Source organism: Chinchilla lanigera, unplaced genomic scaffold (assembly GCF_000276665.1).
Source record: "Chinchilla lanigera isolate Chin_1 unplaced genomic scaffold, ChiLan1.0 scaffold00128, whole genome shotgun sequence".
In the NCBI taxonomy this organism is placed as follows: domain Eukaryota; kingdom Metazoa; phylum Chordata; class Mammalia; order Rodentia; family Chinchillidae; genus Chinchilla; species Chinchilla lanigera.
Genome location: NW_004955529.1, coordinates 3063826 through 3072135, shown reverse-complemented (window position 1 = coordinate 3072135; position 8310 = coordinate 3063826).

Genomic DNA, 8310 nt, shown 5'->3' with positions numbered 1-8310 from the left:
ACAAATATTTTAAAAAATATAACAAATATAAAATAACCATAAAGCATACTTTAAATAGAAAATTATGTAATACAAACACTAGTCTAGCATTGACTTGACAAGAAGACATGCTGAAATTACATTAACTTAACACTATTCAATTTGTATTTGAAAGTAAAGAAGGATAACAGTGGCCATATAATGACACAAAAGGCAGTTCTCTAACAAGATCTGATAAGTTTTAATATTTCACTAAACAAAGCACCTAACTACATAAGACAAAATCATGAAACTGAAGGGAAAGTCACAGATCCACAAATATTACTGAAAGTTTCAAAAGCCCTTCCTCAGTAGTGACAGTTAAAAAAGGTACAAAAATCTGTAACTGAAAAGTTAAAATCATGTCAAGTTGTCATTTATGAGAACTCACAAAAAATTTAAACGTGTGTTCAATTTATTTCAGTTTACATTGTGTTATCAAGTTGTATCTATTTGTCTATGAGTGACCTAATTTTATCTTTCTTTATGGCTGAGTAGTACTTTATTATATGTAGATACTACATATTATTAATACATTCACCTGTTGATGGACATATATGTTGTTTCCAAGAATTGGAATTGTCTTGGTATAAACATGTGTATGCATGTATCCTTATAATGATGATGGTAACACTATTAGGAATATATTTATAAGGGGGGAGTTGGGTCCAGTAGAAATTATATTTTAAGTTTTTGGGAGAAATCTCCAGAGATTTCTATACTTGTTGTACTACTTTACATTCCAACCAATAATATAGAAGAGCTCCATTTTACCCACAACCTGGCCAGCACTTGTAATTAAGTTTTTGAAGATAGTCATTCTTTCTGGAGTAAGATATTATCTCAGTATAGTTTTATCTTACATTTCCGTTATGGCCAGCAATTGTGAACATATTTTTATATATTTATTAGCCATCAATATTTTTTAATTTTTGTCTTTCATTTTGAAAGATCTGTATTTTTATTTGTTTTCCTTATCTTTTTGGTACAGGGAAAAGAACTCAGGGCCTCATACTTTCCAGGCAGGTGCTGTGCCACTAAGTTGTATCCCTGCCTCTTTCTTTTTTTATATATTGTAGATGTAATTTCTCTGTCTGAGGAATCGCTGTCAAAGTTTTTTTCCTATTCTTTGGTTATTTCTTCATTCTGTTTGTTGTTTTTGTGCTGTGCAAAAGCTTTTTATTTTGATATGATCAAATCTGTGCCATTGGAATTGTGTTTAGAATATCCTTGCCTATACCTATGTCTTCATGAGTTTTATATATTTTATCTTCCAGGATATTAGGCATATCTATTTTAACATTTAGATTTCAGATCCAGCTTGAATTTAATTTACTACGTAGTGAGATATATGCATCTAGACTCAATCTTCTGCATGTGGATACTCAATTTTCCCAGTGTCATTTATTATTATATTTCCTCTAGTGTATGTTTTCGGTCCCTTTGTCAAAGACAAACAGTATAATTTATCTGGAAATAGTTCTTCTTCCTACATTCTGTTGTGTTCATCCACATTTCTGTTTTTGAATTAGTATTGTGCTAGTATAGGTAGCCAAGTTAGGAAGAAATATTATAGGCAGTTAGACAGGGTTGAACCCACCAGAGGTCAGTGCAGAAAACACCTGGGGGGGGGGACGTGTATTCATTGAAGACCAGGTTTCAAGAAAAGAAGAACTACTCACTCATATACTTCCCCTAGGGTGAACAGCAATGATTAATATTCTAAGTAGGCATTAATCACCTTGGGGTGGAGGAATAATTCTCCTTAACCCACCCCTTCCTAGAAAGACCTTTTCTGCCCATATGCACTTTGCTACATCACTTGTTTCCCCATTTGATCCAAATTTAATCAATATTACCCTAGTGACTATACTTGTTATAACCTTATTGGTTGGCTATAGTTTTGTTCCACCTCACACCCATCCTATGATTTTCCATTGGATCAATATTACCTAAACAACTGTACTTGTAATCTTGTTGATTGATTATAGTTCTGGCCATCTGTAAAGTATGCTTCTGTGGTTAAAGTTATCAGGTTAACAGTTATTACAGTTTCTTAGAAGATAAACTGTCCTTAAAGCTATTATTATTGCTATCTGTACTACTTTATTCAGAATTTCATGGATGTTATAATCAGGTTTTGTCCCTTGTATGATAATGTTGTGACTGTATGGAGTCATAATCATCACTACAGTTCAGTACCAAAGGAGCAGGTGGAGCCAAATAGCAATTTTTTCATTCTCAACAAATTAGGAAGGTAAACTCTTGGGATAGGCATGAAGAACCACCTATAACTAGAAGACATTCCTGAAGCACAGACATCTCCTTAGGAAGCCTTGATGCTAGTGATTAAGCTATCTACCATAAGAAATTGTCAAGCATCAACATAGAAAACAAAATAAAATAAAAAGTGGGAAAAAAATGACAAGATGGAGAAGCAAAATGCAGCCCCAGGCATTCAACCCACCTTGGACAAACCCAGAGCAAAATAAGATAAAGGAAATTGGAAGTGAAGCACTGGAACTTTCTGAAATGATAACAGCAGATGTGAAAAAAATGGAAAAGACTATAGAAAAACTGATCTTTCAGGTACAAAAGAAATGATGTTTCAAAATGAAAGATGTTAAAGTAGACATACATTTAAAAATATAGAAGAGCTTAGGAAAATAATGGACACCATAAATACCCAACATAGGAAAAAAATGGAATTCATGAAACACATCCAAACAAAAAAGCAAGACATTAAAACCTCCACTGAAAGCATATGTAACAGGTTGAAAAAAGGTGCGGATAGAATATAGGATCTTGCAGACAGAATTGTGGCTAGTGACCATGAAAAGAAAGCTACCTTAGGGGCTGGGGATTTAGCTCAGTGGCAAAGCGCCTGCCTGGCAAGCGCAAGGTCGTGAGTTCGGTTCCTGGTACCGGAGAAAAACTAAAAAAACAAAACAAAACAAAACAAAACAAAACAAAAATCAACAACAAAAAAAGAAAGCTACCTTAAAAATAGCAAGAGATCATGAAAAATCAATCCATGTGCTGCAACATGAAGAAAAGAAGAGCAACATAAGATTGATTGGGGCTGGGGATTTAGCTCAGCGGCAAAAAGCGCCTGCCTGGCAAGCGCAAGGTCGTGAGTTCGGTTCCCGGTACCGGAGAAAAACCAAAAACCAAAAACCAAAAAAAACAACATAAGATTGATTGGGGTCAATGACAACCTGGAGATAGCTAATAAAAAAACTCTTCACAGAAATAATGGCAGAAAACTTCCCAAACATAGATAAAGAATTTGACATAAGAATAAATGAAGCATACAGAACTCCAAATACCCATGACCAAAATATATTAATCCTATGGCTAATTAGGATTCCATAAGTTTAGCAAAGGACAAAATACTAAAAGTAATTAGAGAAAAGAAACAAATCACCTATAAAGGAAAGCCAATTAGAATCAGAGCGGACTGCACCATATAAACCCTCAGATCAAAGAGAGCTTGATGTGAAGTATTTCAAGCCCTAAAATAAAATATACTCCAACCCAGATTGTTGTACCCTGAAAAATTATCTTTCAAAATTGATGCAGAAATAAGATACTTCCATGATAAAGAATATCTGAGGAAATTCATGATGACTAACCTAGCTCTTCAAAATGGTCTGAAGCATATACTAGTAAGAAAGTGAAGAACACAATGACAGGAACACCAGTAGAAAGAAACCACCAACCAGAGCAAACAATTAAACAGAGAACCAATAACAAGAATATGAGAAAGATATGCTAATACATATCTGTTATTGCCATTAATGTAGTGTCATTTCACCAATCAAAAGTAACAGACTGGCAGAATGAATCAAGAATCAAGATCCAACAAGATGGTGTTTTCAAGAAACACATTTAAATCAATAAAATTCATAGACTAAAAGTCAAAGGATGCAAAACAGTATTCCATGTGACAGGATCCCAGAAAAAAAGCAGATAACTTAAACTTCTGGCCAAGACTGATTAAAAGAGACAAAGAGGGTCACTACATACTTGTTAAGGAAAGACTACAAGAAGACGTGATAACAATCATAAATACATATGCACCAAACACTGGTGCATCCATCTACATAGAACAAATATTAATGGAAATGAAAAATCAAATAGGTGCTAAAGCAATTGTAATGGAAGACCTTAATACCCCACTGTCACAATTAGATAGATCAACCAGACAAAAAAATCAACAAAGAAATATCAGAATTGTAACCAACCTGTGAACAGATCGACTTAGTAGATGTATACAGGGTGTTCCACCCCACAACATCAAAATACATATTTTTTTCAGCTGTACATGGGATATTCTCCAAAGCAGACCATGTATTACCACATAGAAAATGCTTAACTAATTGCACAGGAACTGAAATTATTCCATGCATATTCTCTGACCTTAGTGAAATGAAATTGAAAATCAATGGCAAAAGAAACCACAAAAACTAAATAAACATGGAACTTAAATAACACCTTACTAAATAAACTATTTGTATAAAAAGAAAATTAAAGAAGAAATTAAACAGTATCTACAGTTAAATGAAAATATCCATAAAACATACTGAACTTATAGGATGCAGTGAAAGCAGTCACATGAGGGAAATTAACATTTTTTTTTTCTTGCTACTAGGAATCGAAGTCAGGACCACACGCTTGGCAAGCTAGTGCAATGCCATGTAGCTAAATCCTCAGCTAGGCAATTTCTGGTGGTAAAGTCTTACATCAGGAAAACAGAAGGAGGTCAGATAAACAACCTAATATTGAACCTTGAACTCCTAGAAAAGGAAGAAAAATCAAGTGCAAAGCTCGTATAAGAGAGGAAATTTTAAAATTTGGAAAAGAAATTAATGCAATTGAGACTATGAAAACAATACAATGACTCAATGAATTTTACAGTTTGTTCTTTGAGGATTAAATAAAGAAAATTGATAAAGCTCTAGCCAGCCTTATGAAAAAGAGAAAAAAAAGGCTCAAATTCAAGCAATTAGGAATGAAAAGCATGAAATCAAAGTGGATCATGTGGAAATCTAGAAAATCACCCCAAGCTTTCAGTTTTTGCCCATTTAGTATGCTCTTGGCTTTGGTTTGTCATAGACGATTTTGATCAGATTGAGGTAAAATCCATCTATTCTGGTTTTCTGTAAGGTTTTTATCATAAGCATTGGATTTTGTCAAAATCTTTTTCTGCATCTATTGAGATGATTATATGATTTCTGTCTCTGGCTCTGTTGATAAGTTATATTACATTTATTGATTTGCATATGTTGAACAATCTCTGCATTCCTGTGATGAATCCCACTTGATCATGCTGTATATTCTTCTTGATGATTTGCTGCATTCTCTTAGCTAGTATTTTATTGAGAGTATTTGCATATATGTTCATTAGGGAGATTGGCTGTAGTTCTCATTTTTCATTGCATCTTTCTCTGGTTTTGGTATCAGGGTAATAATCAGGTAACTTCCCTCCAAGAATAAGTTATAGAGGATTACTTCTCTCTCTATTTCATTAAAGGTTTCCAAAGGGATTGGCATTATATCTTCTCTAAATTTCTTGCTGAATTCAGCTGTGAATCAATCAGGACATGGGCTTTTCTGTTTTGGTATTTTTAAATTATGTTTTCAATATCTTTGACTAATATTGTGTTATTCAGGATTTTTATATCTTCTTGATTCAGCTTTGGTAAATCATATGTATCTAAGAATCTGTCCATTTCTTCTGTGTCTTCCATTCTATGCAAGGAAAGATTTTCAAAGTAAGTATTGATGATCTTATGAATTTCTGCAGAATCTGTAATGATTTCATTCTTTTCAATCCTCATTGCATGGATTTGTGTTTTTTCTTTCTTTTTTTATAAGGTGGGATTGAGGTTTATCAATTTTAGTTATTCTTGCAAATAGCCAACTCTTCAGTTCATTAATTGTATTGTTTTCTTAGCTGCAATTGCATTAATCTGTTCTGATCTTTATATTTTTTCCTTTCTTTAGGCTTTCAGCTTGCTTTGCTCTTTTTCTCGAATCTTGAGGTGCAGCATACAGTTGTTTATCTGTGTTCATTCTGTGTTCTGGATGTGAGAATTCACCATTATGAATTTCCCTCTGCAGACTGCTTTCATTCCATCTCACAGGTTTCAGTAAGTTTTATCTGCATGTCTGTTTGATTGTAACTATTGTTCAACTTCTTCTTTAAAATCATTTATGATCCATTGGTTGTTCAAGAGGGTGTTATTTAATTTCCATGTGTTTCTGTAATATTATGATTTCTTTTGTCAATCATTTCAAGCACTGTAGTCTGACAATATGCATGAGATAATTTCAGTTGCTTTACATTTACTTAAGCAAGTTCAGTGTGTTAGTATATGGTCTATTTTAGAGAACATCCCCTGTGCAGTTGAGGAGAATGTATATTCTGATGTTGTTGGGTAGAACATGCTATAGAGTTCTACTAAGCCCATTTGCTCAAAAGTTTGGTTTTCTTCGTTATTTGTTTCCCTGTTATTTTTTTGTCTAGTTTGTCTATCTCTTTGTGACAATGTACTCCTTTCCATTGCAATTGTGTTATTGCTTATTTGATATTTCTTGTCTGTGAAAATTTGTCTTATATAGTTGGGTGCTCCTATATTTTGTGCATATATATTTATGATTGTTATCTCTTCCTCTTGCAGTTTTCCCTTAACAAGTATGTAGTGACCTTCTTTATCTCTTTTCATCATTCTTGGTTTGTTCCTTGTTGATTTTAAGAGATCCTATCTTTCATGATTGCTAGATGCCATGTTATCTTCAAAATCTGATATTCTAACTTGAGCTTCATTCAAACAGTTTTGGCAGCTTTCAGTGGAAGCTTTCATTTCCTTGATATCTCTTTGAATCTGCTGCATGCGTTCTAATTCATTTCTATATTTTTCATTTAATGTTTCTGTCCATTGTCTATGTTCATCCCTTTTTTTATGTTTCTTCTTTAGATGTACTGAGCAGTTCTTTCATTATCATTATCATTTCATTTTTTACCTGAGATATTATTTCTGATCTGATCTCTTCTATGGCCTGATGGAATTGTTTCTTCACTTCCATTGCAATCATTTCAGCAATTTCAGGAGTGTGTTCACCATGTTCTCCTATGTCGATATCTCCTGGACTTGTTCTGAGAGGGGTGGAGTTCTGAGATTGCGTTTTCGGCCTTCATCTTGTCATGTTTGATGTTCATGGTAAAGTGCTCAGTCCCTTTCCTCCCTGTCATCTCGGCAAAGGTCACTAACCTCCCTAATTTTCCTGGTGGTCAAACTTGCCCCTCAGTGGCCTCTGGGGTGTTCTGCTTAGTTTGGGTTCTTCCAGCAGATGGTGAAGTTTAATTAATTCTCCCAGGTCTCAGACACCAATCATGATGTTGTCATGTCACAGACAATCTGATCCAGTTGTCCCCTATGAGTTCAGGGCACAAGTGTGAACCAGAAGTGGAGTGCACTGGTAGTGTGCTAACAGACCACTTAGTCCTGTGACTTCAGGGAGTTCAGGGCGAAGGTAAAGCCCAGACATGGAGAACAAGGTCTGCAGTTCTTGGACTGCCTAATTCTGTGTCTGCAGACCTTTCACCATAAGCACAGGAGCCAGAGGTGGGCTGGGCTGGCAGTGATCACAGACCGTCCATTTCCGTGCTCAAGCCCAGATGGGAACCCTGGAACCCAGACGTGAATCGTGGCTTCAGCAGTTGTGTGGAAGCCTCCTCTTGGGTTTTATGTGTCACTGGGCATGTGTTGGGGTGCCCCTTGCACACCCCCATATTCAAGGGTTTGTGGGTCCCTTGAGACAGTTTCCTTTGTGTCCCGGGTGAACAGAGGGTGGAGATGCAGACTGCAATGGTGGCAGAGTTCTGGGATACCTGCTCTGTCCCGGGAAGTAGAGTGTGCTACCTGATTCTCATGGTGTTCAGCTGCGAACCGTGGGGTGAGCAGATCATGGGCCTCCTGATTCTGTGCCTGCTGGCAACCTGTGGTGCACACCCGACACACACACAGGCTATGCTGGTGGAGATCAAGCAGGGTGATTTCAACATATGCAAATCAGTAAATATAATAAACCATATTGACAGAAACAAAGAAAAAAATTCACAGGATCATCTCAATAGATGCCAAAAAGAGTATTTGACAAAGTCCAACACCCATTCATGACAAAAAAAAACCCTATAGAAAATTGGAGTAAATGGTCTTTACAGCAATCTGATGTAAACCATCCATGTCAAACCAATAGCCAAAATCATACTAAATGGTTAGAAAC